Here is a 14,983-nt window from a genome sequence, read left to right on the forward strand (position 1 = left end):
AAGAAGTAACTAAGTAACTGAGTAACAAATTACTTTTCTCAAGTAACTAAACCAGCACTGTTGGTGAACATATTCTGTTTCCAAAAGCTGCCAGACATTGTTATTGTGCTGTTTATTCATCCTTGCTCTTTGACTCTGAGCCTCCTCCGTGTGTCAGTATCCTGTTAGCATTTCTCTGGATGAAGCTCCCTTGAAAACATCTCTACCAAATAAACTCAACTTTTAGAAGGACCTCACCTGCCTGCCCACTCTCCATCCCTTCACATCCTATCAGCCCATTGCTCCTCTTCATGAATCCCTGTCCTCTACTCCTCATTCACCTCATGTTAATAAATCTCTTGTGACGGCCTTTTTATGTTCCAAACACCAAAAAAGTCCAAGAAAAGGCCATGGGTGGCAACGGGAGGTTTGTTTTAGAACACATTTCTTACTTCATTGTTTAAAATTATATGGTGTTTATTTCGTGGAAAATTACAAACAAAAAACCCCCCCAAATAACTTCTTGCAATTTAAAATGAAATGAAAGTCAACTTAATTTGCTTTAACAACTTCAAAAAGTGGTAAAAAAAAATCAGTTTTTAAACCCTCCCGTTGTCCCATCTGAAATTTGGCAAACAAAAAACATCTGTACCACACCCCTCCAGGGTGCTCTTAATCCCTTGATTGATGGGAGGGTCCGTAAGCTAATAAACCAATCACTTTCCAAAAACTTTTCCAAAAATAAAATTAATTGCAAATTTACATAACAAAAAACTAGGACCACATATTCTTACAACTTTAAAGAAAAAATAAAAATGAATACAAATTGCGATTTATAAACATTCAACAAAAATGGCCACAGCATCTCTTAAACTTGCCTCTGAGTATTGCATCTGCTTTTACTGCTGCTACTTCTCTTTAACTTCTCTTTAACCTTGTAAAACAAGGAAGCAACCTATGGAATACGCGAAGTCCTGATTTCTTCTATCTGAAACAGTCAATGTATCTCAAAAGGAGAAATGGAAGTAGTGCATGCTCCCAGTGCTAACCACCGTGCCTGAAAGTACTTAGTTACTCATTTTCTTACTTACACTGGACATATTGAGGACCTGGTAGCAGTTCAGAAGGAGTAAGAAGCCCTTTTTGTTGAGACCCTTTTTCTTTTGTTTATTGGCTGGGAGAGAACTGCCCTTTCTTTCTGTTATATATATAGAATAAGGATCATTATGTATGCATCAGTATGACTGTGCAATGACAATAAAGAGTTATCTGATCTTATTGTTAGTGTCATGGTCCTGGGTCTTGTTGACCCAGTGTTTTGAGTTCTCTTGTATTTTTTTGTCATTTGGTGTTACTTTATTATTAACCTCCTAGGACCTGGCGTCCACATATGTGGACATCACACTTTAAGTATAAAAACAATAATAAACACAAAGTTTTGGTTCTATAACATTTTTCTATCATTGCTTTATTATGGATTAGGTGCAAGAGTTGTTAAAATGTATAATTAAATAATAGATGAATTCAATAGCAAACTGTGCCTCGTTCTCAGATGGACAGCAAGTGGAATGTGATAGATGAGATGAGGAGATGGAAGGAAGAAGAGAGGCAAAGAGTGATTCACAGGCAGAGCTTAGTTTATTTCCCACAGTTTTGTTGCCTTATGGTTCCAAGCGCCGTGACCAATCTTTGCGTTTTATTATTATCTCATAACACTTGTTTAATCAGCTACCCTCTCTCCTGTGGACTGTTTAATCTCTACAGTCTCAGATCAACACAGCCCTGCCCTCCAGCACTATCAGCAGCAAGAGCAGAAGCAACCCCCCAAACAGCAACATTGTACCCCATCAGGTAAAAAATGGGCTACATTTGCTTTGCATTGTGCCCACCTGATGACAGTGATATAGTGTGATGTGATTCCATATTAGATTCTTGATGAATGTGGGTTGTTGTTCTTCAGCCTGCTTCTATGTACCCTTTTTGACTGTGAGCCCCCGCCCCTTTAAACATCTCTGCACTGCCCTGACTAAATGTATATATAAACTGTCTCTACGGTTTACAGTCTGAGTCTGACAAGCTGTCAGCTGTTCATTTCTGCTATTTGAATTGTTAAAAGAAACAGAAACTATTCATTTAGCAAAGGTTTGAAAAGAAAACAATTAAACACAGAGCCTCTTCCTGCTTTCTGGAATGTTTCACAGCATGAAAACCCTTCCTCTTCTTCCTGCTCTCTAGCTCAGCACCTCCTGTCTGTCCATATCGTTCTGTGTTCCCTCCCCTTTAGATCTACATTATGAAGATGGGTGTAACCAACATGTGTTAGAGCTGGCAGGCCCCATTCACAGCAGCAACACATGTTGTTTAGATCAGAGGTCAGACCAGTTTCTATAATAAGGAAGTGAAACTTACACAATCACTGAGAGGAGAAATGGCACAGAAAGGTGTTCAGCTGGATCGAGAAACCTTCTCTTGTTCGATCTGTTTGGATCTACTGAAGGATCCGGTGACTATTCCCTGTGGACACAGCTACTGCATGAACTGTATTAATGGCTTTTGGGATGGAGAGGACGAGAAGAAAATCTACAGCTGCCCTCAGTGCAGACAGACTTTCACAGCGAGGCCTGTCCTGGTGAAAAACACCATGTTAGCAGTTTTAGTGGAGCAGCTGAAGAAGACTGGACTCCAAGCTGCTCCTGCTGATCACTGCTATGCTGGACCTGAAGATGTGGCCTGTGATTTCTGCACTGGCATGAAGCTAAAAGCTGTGAAATCATGTCTAGTGTGTTTGGTTTCTTACTGTGAGAAACACCTTCAGCCTCATTATGATGTGGCTCCATTCAAGAAACACAAGCTGGTGGAGCCCTCCAAGAAGCTCCAGGAGAACATCTGCTCTCGTCATGATGAGGTGATGAAGATGTTCTGCCGTACTGATCAGCAGAGTATCTGTTATCTCTGCTCTGTGGATGAACATAAAGGCCACGACACAGTCTCAGCTGCAGCAGAAAGGACTGAGAGGCAGAGAGAGCTGGAGGTGAGTCGACAAAACATCCAGCAGAGAATCCAGGACAGAGAGAAAGATGTGAAGCTGCTTCAACAGGAGGTGGAGGCCATCAATCAGTCTGCTGATCAAATAGTGGAGCACAGTGAGAAGATCTTCACTGAGCTGATCCATCTCATCCAGAAAAGAAGCTCTGATGTGAAGCAGCAGATCAGATCCCAGCAGGAAACTGAAGTGAGTCGAGTCAAAGAGCTTCAGGAGAAGCTGGAGCAGGAGATCACTGAGCTGAAGAGGAAAGATGCTGAGCTGAAGCAGCTCTCACACACAGAGGATCACATCCAGTTTCTACACAACTACCCCTCACTGTCAGCACTCAGTGAGTCTACAGACTCATCCAGCATCAATATCCGTCCTCTGAGCTACTTTGAGGATGTGACAGCAGCTGTGTCAGAGGTCAGAGATAAACTACAGGACATTCTGAGAGAGGAATGGACAAACATCTCACTGACAGTCACTGAAGTGGATGTTTCACTGTCACAACCAGAGCCAATTCCAGAGCTGGATTCTTAAAATATTCACGTGAAATCACACTGGATCCAAACACGGCAAACAAAAAGCTGTTATTATCAGAGGGGAACAGAAAAGTAACATTCATGAAACAACAACAGTCTTATTCTGATCATCCAGACAGATTCACCTTTTGGTGTCAGGTCCTGAGTAGAGAGAGTCTGACTGGATGTTGTTACTGGGAGGTGGAGTGGAGAGGTGGAAGAGGTCATGTAGCAGTTGCATACAAGAATATCAGCAGAGCAGGGAGTGGGAAAGAATGTAACTTTGGACGTAATGACAAATCTTGGGCATTAGATCATAACAACAGTTATAAATTTTGGTACAACAACATCCAAACTCCTGTCTCAGGTCCTTGTTCCTCCAGAGTAGGAGTGTACCTGGATCACAGAGCAGGTATTTTGTCCTTCTACAGCGTCTCTGAAACCATGACTCTCCTCCACAGAGTCCAGACCACATTCACTCAGCCGCTCTATGCTGGACTTTGGCTTGGAGAGACTGCAGAGATCATTAAACTGAAATAGTTTCCATTTTATTTTCACAGAATCATTATTTTGACATTTTGTGCAATATATATACTCAAAATTGGTGGAGAAAATGTGAACCTAATCTCAATGACTAACTGAAGTAGTACTTACAAGTACATATTTTCAACTTTCTTCTTCATAAAAAAGAAAGAAGTCAACTTTTGCTTTACTTGATTTTGACAACACAAAAGATTTGATGTAATGATTCATCACAGGTAAAGTTACACACATTTTTAAGCATTGGACAAATTACCTTTCTTTGATGTGTCTCAATTGGATAAGTAGAAGAAAATGGATGGCAATAGATATGGCAATAAATAAATAGATGCATGAAAGCTTTAAGGTATTTCTTGTTTTCAGACTTTTTTATGCAATAAAAGACTTTGTTATTATGTTTACTATCAAAGAAGTTGTAAGCATTAATTCTCAATCTAGGAAATGGAGTTATTACAGCAGAAACCTGAAACATTACTCTCACCAGAATAACTATGAAAACAATTTAAAATAGTTTGAAGAAGTAAATACAATGCTGAGCTTAAATCCAGAATAACCTAAACTACAACCACTATGCACAGCGATGCGCAGGCACTCAGTAGGCCACAGGTGTCAAACTCCAGGCCTCGAGGGCCGGTGTCCTGCAGGTTTTAGATGTGTCCTTGATCCAACACAGCTGGTTTAAATGGCTAAATTACCTCCTCAACATATCTTGAAGGTCTCCAGACGCCTATTAATGAACTAATCCTTTGATTCAGGTGTGTTGACCCAGGATGATATCTAAAACCTGCAGGACACTGGACCACAAGGCCTGGAGTTTGATACCCCTGCAGTAGGCAAACGACAGGCTCTGGTGGCTCAAGCTGGGGTTGTGCCTCTGGCTCAGGAGGAGAGGGACCCGCAGGTTTGGTCTCTGATACAGGTGGAGGCATGGAAGCCGTCTTAGGGGAAGCATCCTTAGAAACATTGTCAATAGGTTCTTTTCTAATTTTGTTCCAAGTCACACACAGAATTAATTGAGACAGAACAGTCAATGACAGGCTCAGGGACAACACTTTCACTCATATTTGGTCCAGAAATGTTCACGTCACATTTTCTATACCAAACTCACACAACCAGTTTAGAAACACCAGCGTAGAATAGAAAAGCCCTTTTTTGTCATCGTACATGTACAACTAAACTGTAGCTTGACAGTTATACAATCATACAACTGTTATACAAGTTCACAGTTATACAGTTGAAAAAAGTTATTTTTGGACTTTAAACTCACAAAATCAGAATTTAAATAAACATCGGGAACACTGGCAGGTTCAGGAAGAAAATAATCTGTCCTTAGTTTAATTGGCAAGGAAACAGAAAGCACAGACACAGAAAGCACTGGCCACTCAGAGTGACGCCGAAAACCAAGTTCATGTCAAGGGGTGTGGAAGCAGGACCCAAACACAGGACTGTGCAGCAAACTGTAAACTTATTTATAGTGAATAACAATAATGACAAGAGCAAACAATCCTCTGTGTGTGAGTTTTTGCTTCTTGTGCTTGCTTCTTGCTCCCATGTTGTGACTTCTCGAGTGACCTTGGTGAGTTTCTTTCCCCCTTGTGGTGTCTATGTACAGAGCGCTCAACTCCCTCCACTCGTGTCCACAACACTCTGGGAAAACAACAAGCAACTGGTAAGTACACGCCACTTCTCAACTCCAAAAACACTGTCCCACAATTGCTGGGAAATAACTGATTTCTCTTAACGATCCAGCATCGACTGCAGCTCAGCTACTCCGCTAATTAGCCCTCCAGACGAGGCTGACAGGTGCATGTAATTATCCCTCAGGTGTGGCTGGCTCCACTGCAGGGAAAAACTCTCTGGGCCTGATGTTGCAGGAAACTCTGGGGACCGCCCCACACACACACACACACACACACACACACACACACACACACACACACACACACACACACACACACTCATACAGATGGAAATGTGGGACTGGGAGAGAACAACAACGAACATATGACAGCAAGGCATGTTAAACAGACACACGGGCAACCAGCGAGGACTGCCTTCCCAAGACAACCCCAGAAATATAAATAAGTCCACAAAAAACACATGAACCCATGACAGTTCATGCATTTATTACTTCTAGGCTGGACTAGTGTAATTCATTATTATCAGTTTTCAGTTTGCGGTGCTTTAATGTGCCCTGCAGTGGTCAAATTTGTGTGTGTTGATCATCTATACAGCAACTTTTTGTCAGTGTGGTTAAACCGAGGGTGACATATTTTCTTCACAAGACAAAGTGCTGCATGACTTTAACTGTGAAAACAAAATATCTTGTTTTTTTACTCTCAAGCTGCCTTCTCCTTTTCTGTGAAACAAAGTTCTGAACTCTCTTTTTCCCCCACTAAGATTTAACTGTGAAAAATAGATTCAATACAAAGCAGTAGAGGGCAGTAAAAGACCAATTTATCTGGTCGTCTATGTTGTCTTCTTTGTCAGAGTGAGGTTCTTGTGGAAGAACACATTGTACCTGTTATGCTTTGCATAATAAAAATATAGCTTTTCTCTTAATATTGTATTTAGGTCCCGTGCTGTTCAAGAAAATAAAACAAAAATGTGAACTAACACCCTAACAGTAACTCGGCTCACGGCTTGGATAGGAAGGTAGTTCTTATACTGGCCAATCTAAACAAAGCTATTCGGTTTAATTTGACTAATGAAAAGAGTCAAAATATATTCGGTATGTCATGGTCCTGTCATGGTCAGCGGTATGACTGTTGTGACTCTTGTGTTTTAACAAAGTTATTCCACATGAGCTTAATTTCAGTGAAAGAATTTGACAGTCTGCAATCCTACAGTCAGAGTCTACTGACTGTAGCTGTCAACAGTAATAATAATAATAATAATAATAAATTTTATTTATGAGCGCCTTTCAAGTCACCCAAGGACACTTTACAATAAGATAAAACACTTAGTAAAACAATGGCAGAATAAGAACAATAAAATAAAAGCACAAGATAAAATGAACAAACAGTGGATTCACAGTGAATATGCAGATTTGAACAGATGAGTTTTGAGTTGGGATTTAAACTGGGGGAGAGAACCAATATTTCTTATTTCTGGGGGCAGAGAGTTCCACAGCCTGGGAGCAGAGCAGCTGAAAGCTCTGCTTCCCATGGTGGTGAGGCGGAAGGAAGGTACAGTAAGCTGGATAGAAGAAGAAGAACAAAGTGAACGGGCAGAACAAGTGGTGGTTAACAGGTCAGAAAGGTAAGAAGGAGCGAGGTTATGAATGGCCTTGAAGGTGAGCAGAAGAAGTTTGAAAATTATCCGGAATTTCACAGGGAGCCAGTGAAGTTCCTGAAGAACAGGTGATGTGCTGGTAGGAGGGGGTTCTGGTGATAATGCGAGCAGCAGAGTTCTGAACCAGTTGAAGCTTATGGAGGGATTTTTGGGGGAGACCATGCAAAAGAGAATTGCAGTAGTCAGTACGGGAGGTAACAAGACCGTGGACAAGAATGGACGTAGACTGGGTGGAAAGAGAAGGAAGCAATCTGTTAATGTTACGTAGATGGAAGTAGGCAGAACGGGTGAGATTATTGATGTGAGATTTATAGGAAAGTGAACTGTCTAGGATGACACCAAGGCTCTTAACCTGAGGAGAGGGGAAAACTGTGGAGTTATTGATGGTGAGTGAGAAATGGTTTGCCTTCAAAAGGTTGGATTTGGTGCCAATAAGGAGGATCTCAGTTTTATCCTCATTGAGCTTTAGAAAATTAAAAAACCAGGATTTTAACTCGGATAGACATTCTGTAAGGGAAGAAGGTGGGAGGGAGGAATCAGGTTTGCAAGAGAGATATAGCTGGGTGTCATCAGCAAAACAGTGAAACTGAAGATCAAATTTGCGGAAGATGGTACCTAGAGGGAGGATGTATATTATAAAGAGAAGAGGGCCTAAAACTGAGCCTTGGGGTACACCAGAGGTGACGGGGAATAGACGAGAGCGGAATGATCTTAGTTGAATAAACTGGGAACGGTCGAGGAGATATGATTGAAACCAGGCGAGGGGTGTGTCAGAGATGCCGAGAGAGGAAAGTCTGCTTAGAAGGACAGAGTGAGAAATGGTGTCAAAGGCTGAGCTCAGATCTAAAAGGACGAGAATGGTGAGAAGACCAGAGTCAGCTCCGATTAGAAGATCGTTAGTGACTTTAAGTAGAGCAGTTTCGGTACTGTGACATGAGCGAAAACCAGATTGAAATCACTTGTAGATGTTATTATTAACCAGGTGTAAATGAAGTTGAGCTGCAACCACTTTTTCAAGTATCTTAGAAATGAAGGGTAGATTGGAAATCGGACGGAGGTTGTTAAAGTTGTTAGGATCTAAAGAAGGTTTTTTCAGTACAGGAGTGACTAGAGCAGTCTTCAATAAGGAGGGAACGATACCGGTGGTGAGAGAAGAGTGAATGATAGCAGAAATGAGTGGGAGTAAAGAAGAGAGGCAGGATTTCACAAGCCCTGTGGGCATGGGGTCAAGATGACATGTGGCAGGCTTTGATTTACATATTAACTCGGAAATATCAGATAAATCAGGAAGATGAAAAGTGGAAAACGGCTCAAAAAGGAGAAAAGGTTCTGGAGAGGGTGTAGACACAACATTTGATCTGAGTTGCTGGTGGATGTTATTGATTTTCGTAGTCCAGGGCCCTGTTTCAGAAAGCCGGTTTAGTGGAAAAACTGAGTAAGTATACCCTGAGTTAACGAAAACTCTGGGTTTTCGGTTTCACAAAGCGAGTTCAGATGAAGCCTCAGTGAGTCACTATGACGACACACTCCGTGAAGCTAACCTGCCCCCTAGCAGGTTTACTACAACTAACCCTGACTGTCTCCGCCCCTTTGTCGGAAACCTGACAGTAGGAAGTGTCAGACATGGCGTGCCACTTCCTTGAAGAGCCAGTAGATCATGAAGCCCAAATTCTCCGCAGAGCTCACCGCCGGGAGAGAGTGATCAGAGCGCGTTTGGACATTTTATCATTTCCTGATGATTTTCTGTGCGAACGTTACCGTTTTTCAGCACAATCTATAATTCATTTGAATAACATCCTCAGGCCATATATTACGCATGTGACACATCGCGGACATGCTCTCAGTTCTGTACATATTATTTGTATTGCACTTCGTTTTTTTGCAAACGGGAGCTTTCTGTATAATATTGGTGACGCTGAGCACGTTTCCAAGGCTACCGTCTGTCGGGCAGTCAGGAATGTTACAGTTGCACTGAAACGTCTCCTGTACTCGTCTGTACTCGTCTGTGGTGTTCCCCGGTCATAGACCCACAAGATTTATCAAAGAGGGATTCCACAAAATTGCAGGTATCAGGATGAACAAAACTTAATATATGATGTGGTGATACTTGAACTACTACTTAAATTGTACATTTATTTTCAGGGTTCCCAGGCGTGATTGGCTGTACAGATGGCACTCACATTCCAATCATTGCTCCTTCAGTAAATGAAGGAGACTATGTGAACAGGAAGTCTTTCTACAGCATTAATGTACAGGTACATAGTTCCCTGTAGCATTTCAAACTAACAAATTATTTCATTATAGTAATGGATGCTAATTTGTGTTCTCTGCACTGTGAAGATCATATGTGATGCTGCCAACATTATCACAAATGTGGAAGCCAAGTGGCCAGGCTCTGTTCATGACTCACGAATATTCCATGAATGTACACTGAGCACAAAATTTGGACATGGTGAGTTGAAAATACTTTAAAATATATAAAGACCAATTGCTTCAGGGACATTTGAACTGAAGTGTATCCTTCTGTCTTAGGAGAGTTCACTGGCTACTTGCTTGGTGATAGGGGGTATCCATGTTTACCCTATTTGCTTACCCCTTACCCTGACCCTGAACCGGGCCCACAGCAGCGATATAATCTGGCTAATTGCAGGACAAGAGCCAGAATTGAAATGACTATCGGAATGCTTAAGGCCCGGTTCCAGTGCCTGCAAAGACTCAGGGTCACCCCAGAAAGGGCATGTGACATTATTGTGGCATGTGTGATTCTTCACAACATTGCCACAATTAGAGGAGAACACTGTCCTTCTGAACCAAACATCAGCAGTGATCCAAACCATGAACATCCTGACCCTCCCACGGACATACAAGATGGAAGCGCAGTCAGAGACACCATATGTCACAATCATTTCTTTTGACCCATCATCTCAACATGTTGAAAGAAGAATAAACAGATTTTTTGTTCAACTGGCTTTATTGGTCGCCTGTATTTCCTGTACACAAAGTATTAAAAGATGTAAACCTCATAAAGTGTCTCTGTTGCTTCCTCCTCTGTAACAGCTGTCAATGTTTCTTCATTATTTTCCTGTAGTAAAGAAATAGACAACATTGCTGTTCTACTGTAAACTCATATAATCTGTGGAGTATTAAGAGTACTCACAACTGCATGTTGGTCTGGCTCAACAGGAGGCTGCACCAGATGCAGTACACCATCACCATCAACTGATAGAATATGAGGTTTATACAGGTCACTTATAACTTACAAGGGACCAAATGGCAATTAACAAACATATACCAATCACCTTACACTTCATTGTCATTATGCTCTCAAAGACAACCAAGACTGAGGGAAGGCAAAATCAGTCGGAAAATAACTTCACTACAAAATAATTCATTATGGTAAAGAGTTTATCAAATGAATGAGTAGCACTGCAAAGGTGACTGTGAAGAAAGGATGTATGCACATCATGTATTATTTTGAATTTACCCCTTATGTAGGCACTTGTGTCTTGCGGGGTTATTGACTCAGAGGATGTCCCCGCAGAGATGCCTTCAGCCACAGGGCGCCCACTGTTTTGGCTGAGGGCCAACTGCTCAGCCTCTGTGAGTGGTGGTGGTGGAGGACCCCCACCTGTTTTTCGGGCCTCCGCTTTTTTTCTGTTGGCTATAACGGGCCACATTTGAGCATACAGAGTAAGCAAATATGTACTTGTAATGTGCTCAGATAATTTCAATAAGTGCTTACAGAAAGAAAATTAATGTAGCCTCTAACTGCAATTGATTTACATGGGACAAACAGACCAAGCACTATGGCTCATAATACAATTACACCTTACCTGTTTGGACTATATTTTTATATTTCATTTTTACTTGCTGCCAGGAACATTTGGGGCCTGTTGGGTTGCACCTGCGCTCACATCACGTCACAAAATAAAATGTATAAAATAAAAAATAAAATAAAATAACGTGTTAAATGGGTGGAAATCCCTAGATCAATGTTTATATTAACACTCACGCATTGACTCTGTCGGCTATGTTTTGCCATGCATGCTCCCTTTCTTTTGCAGCTGTGGCTGTGTTACTTTTTTCTGCGGAATTTGCATGTTATCGGCATATGCTGCCATCAGAATTTCGGCCTCAAGCGCTGTGAAATACATTGACCGCGCCTTCTTTCCCTCCGTCTCCATGGTGACTCGCTTAATCTGTGCTCCGCTTATCAGGGCTTTATGTATCCTCGTCCGCACGCTTCACTTGGGGTTAAAGCAACTCCGCGTTGACTGAACTAATTGTTATCAGCCTTTCTGAAACCGAATATTCCGAGTTGGACAGTTCGGGGTTACTCAACCCTGAGTATCGTTTTTCACTCTGAGTTTTCTAAACCGGCTTCCTGAAATAGGGCCCCGAACAGCATCAAGGAGTTGCAGGTTTCAGAGGAATAGAAGTGCGGTGGTAAAGCATTGGGGGGTTGAATTAGTTTGTTGAGAACTTAAAACAGAGTCCTTGCATTACCCTCATAAGAACGGATAATACCAGAGTAGAAGCTTTGTTTGGCCTTGTTGATGGAGTCTTTATACTGAAGTACGTGGTATTTATAGATTTCTGAATCAACAGTTAAACCAAATTTCTTATATTTATGCTCTAGCTGCCGAGCTTTGGCCTTCAGAGCTCGGAGGTCAGAGGTAGGAGGGAGCAGGGCGAGCGAAGGAAACAGAGTGGGTTTTTACAGGAGCCAGAGAATCAAGGACAGTGCGTAGACAATTATTATAATATAACAACAAATCATCAGGAGTAGAATAGAAGTCCGGAATCTGAACATTGTCCAAACTGGTAGTGAGAATGTCCATATCGATGTTCTTGATGTTGCGGAACGAGATGAGACGGGTTGGCTTGGTAGAAGAGCAGCAGAGAGTGAGGTTAAATGAAAGGAGGAAGTGGTCAGTTATGGGGATTTCAGTAGCAGAAAGATTCGAGGGAGTAAGACCAGAACAGCAGACCAAGTCCAGGGTGTGTCCTTTAGAGTGAGTGGGAAAGTCGATAAATTGTTGAAATTCAGAGCCTTCGAGACAGGAGGAAAAGTCTCTGGTGAGCAGAAGGTCATTATTGTCCATGTGAATGTTGAAATCTCCCACCAAGATCACATTTGGGGAGAGAGATGTGCAGGTCCACGACATGTAGATGCTGGTGATCTGTAGGGCTATGTGGCAAGGACTTATCACAACTGAGTGTTCCCACACTTGGCCTACTGCAGTTTTACCTTTTGGGGCCCATATACGGGTTTCTATGGGCAGGTCCATGAGACTAGTCTATTGTCATTATTTTCTCTGTAAGGAAGTGAGGCAATTCATTTAGCAGATTTACATGAGGAAATGAGTAACATGAAATTATTGATTCATTTACTCTAAAGGCTTGAACAGAAAAAGAGATAAACACATAACTCTCATCTTCCTGAAGCCAGAAAGCCTGATACACCCAGGTAGCCCTCCCTCTTCTTGCTGCTCTCAAACCCAGCAACTCCTCTTTTTCCATGTTTCCTTGTTCCCTCCTCTTGTGGTGACGTGTAAGAGCTGACTTGCCCCATTCAAACCAGAAAGTCATGTTAGATCAGAGCTCACACTAGTTTCAGTTATAAGAAACAGAAACGCACACAGTCACTGACACTGAGAAGAGAAATGGCACAGAAAGGAGTTCAGCTGGACCGAGAAACCTTCTCTTGTTCGATCTGTTTGGATCTACTGAAGAATCCAGTGACTCTTCCCTGTGGACACAGCTACTGCATGAACTGTATTAATGACTTTTGGGATGGAGAGGAAGAGAAGAAAATCTACAGCTGCCCTCAGTGCAGACAGACTTTCACAGCGAGGCCTGTCCTGGTAAAAAGCACCATGTTAGCAGTTTTAGTGGAGGAGCTGAAGAAGACTGGACTCCAAGCTGCTCCTGCTGATCACTGCTATGCTGGACCTGAAGATGTGGCCTGTGATTTCTGTGCTGAAAGGAAACTGAAAGCCTTCAAGTCATGTTTAGAATGTCTGGCATCTTACTGTGAGAAACACCTTCAACCTCATTATGATGTGGCTCCATTCAAGAAACACAAGCTGGTGGAGCCCTCCAAGAAGCTCCAGGAGAACATCTGCTCTCGTCATGATGAGGTGATGAAGATGTTCTGCCGTACTGATCAGCAGAGTATCTGTTATCTCTGCTCTGTGGATGAACATAAAGGCCACAACACAGTCTCAGCTGCAGCAGAAAGGACTGAGAGGCAGAGAGAGCTGGAGGTGAGTCGACAAAACATCCAGCAGAGAATCCAGGACAGAGAGAAAGATGTGAAGCTGCTTCAGCAGGAGGTGGAGGCCATCAATCAGTCTGCTGATCAAACAGTGGAGCACAGTGAGAAGATCTTCACTGAGCTGATCCATCTCATCCAGAAAAGAAGCTCTGATGTGAAGCAGCAGATCAGATCCCAGCAGGAAACTGAAGTGAGTCGAGTCAAAGAGCTTCAGGAGAAGCTGGAGCAGGAGATCACTGAGCTGAAGAGGAAAGATGCTGAGCTGAAGCAGCTCTCACACACAGAGGATCACATCCAGTTTCTACACAACTACCCCTCACTGTCAGCACTCATCAAGTCTACAGACTTATCCTGCATCAATATCCGTCCTCTGAGGTATTTTGAGGATGTGACAGCAGCTGTGTCAGAGGTCAGAGATAAACTACAGGACATTCTGAGAGAGGAATGGACAAACATCTCACTGACAGTCACTGAAGTGGATGTTTTACTATCACAACCTGGGCCAAAGACCAGAGCTGAATTCTTAAAATATTCATGTGAAATCTCACTGGATCCAAACACTGCAAACGCATGGCTGTTATTATCAGAGGAGAACAGAAAAGCAACATTAATGAATCAACAACAGTCTTATTCTGATCATCCAGACAGATTCACTGGATGGTCTCAGGTCCTGAGCGGAGAGAGTCTACCTGGACGCTGTTACTGGGAGGTGGAGAGTGGAGGAAACGTTTATGTAGCAGTAGCATACAACACTATCAATAGAGCAGGGTGGGACAATGAATGTGCATTTGGACGTAATGACAAATCTTGGGCATTAAATTGCAACAACAACAGTTTTACATTTTGGTACAACAACATCCAAACTCCTGTCTCAGGTCCTCGTTCCTCCAGAGTAGGAGTGTACCTGGATCACAGAGCAGGTATTTTGTCCTTCTACAGCGTCTCTGAAACCATGACTCTCCTCCACAGAGTCCAGACCACATTCACTCAGCCGCTCTATGCTGGACTTTGGTGTCGTAATTCTCATGATACCAAAGCTGAGTTCATTAAACTGAAATAGACTGAAGTCTTTCATATTGTTGTGGGTTAAAAATCTGTACTTTAGTTTCCCTTTTAATTTCTCTCCATCATCATTGTGATGTTTCTTCATTGCAGAGAGTTCAGCTGTTAATCAAACATTATGTGTTGTACTTTGACATCTTCTTGATGTTTTCTTGAGTTATTTAGGTGGAGTTTTTTGTTTGTTTGTTTGTTTCTTGTGGGTGACACTAGCCCAGGAGTTAAAGGAGGTCACATCCTAATTGGAATTCTGGTGGTTCAATCCCTGCTTGCTCCAGTGTG

The 14,983-nt window shown here is 42.3% G+C and overlaps 1 pseudogene across 1 annotated transcript; it reads left to right on the forward strand.

Moving 5' to 3' along the window:
- Nucleotides 1-1,478: 1,478 nt before the first annotated feature.
- LOC308383602 lies at nt 1,479-14,973 on the forward strand (annotated as a pseudogene). The gene is made up of 3 exons: nt 1,479-4,067; nt 12,002-12,071; nt 12,960-14,973. The product of its transcript is annotated as an uncharacterized misc_RNA (transcript).
- The last annotated feature ends 10 nt before the right edge of the window (nt 14,974-14,983 follow it).

The sequence above is a fragment of the Rhamphochromis sp. 'chilingali' genome, assembly GCF_963969265.1.
Source record: "Rhamphochromis sp. 'chilingali' genome assembly, chromosome: 16".
Lineage (NCBI taxonomy): Eukaryota > Metazoa > Chordata > Actinopteri > Cichliformes > Cichlidae > Rhamphochromis > Rhamphochromis sp. 'chilingali'.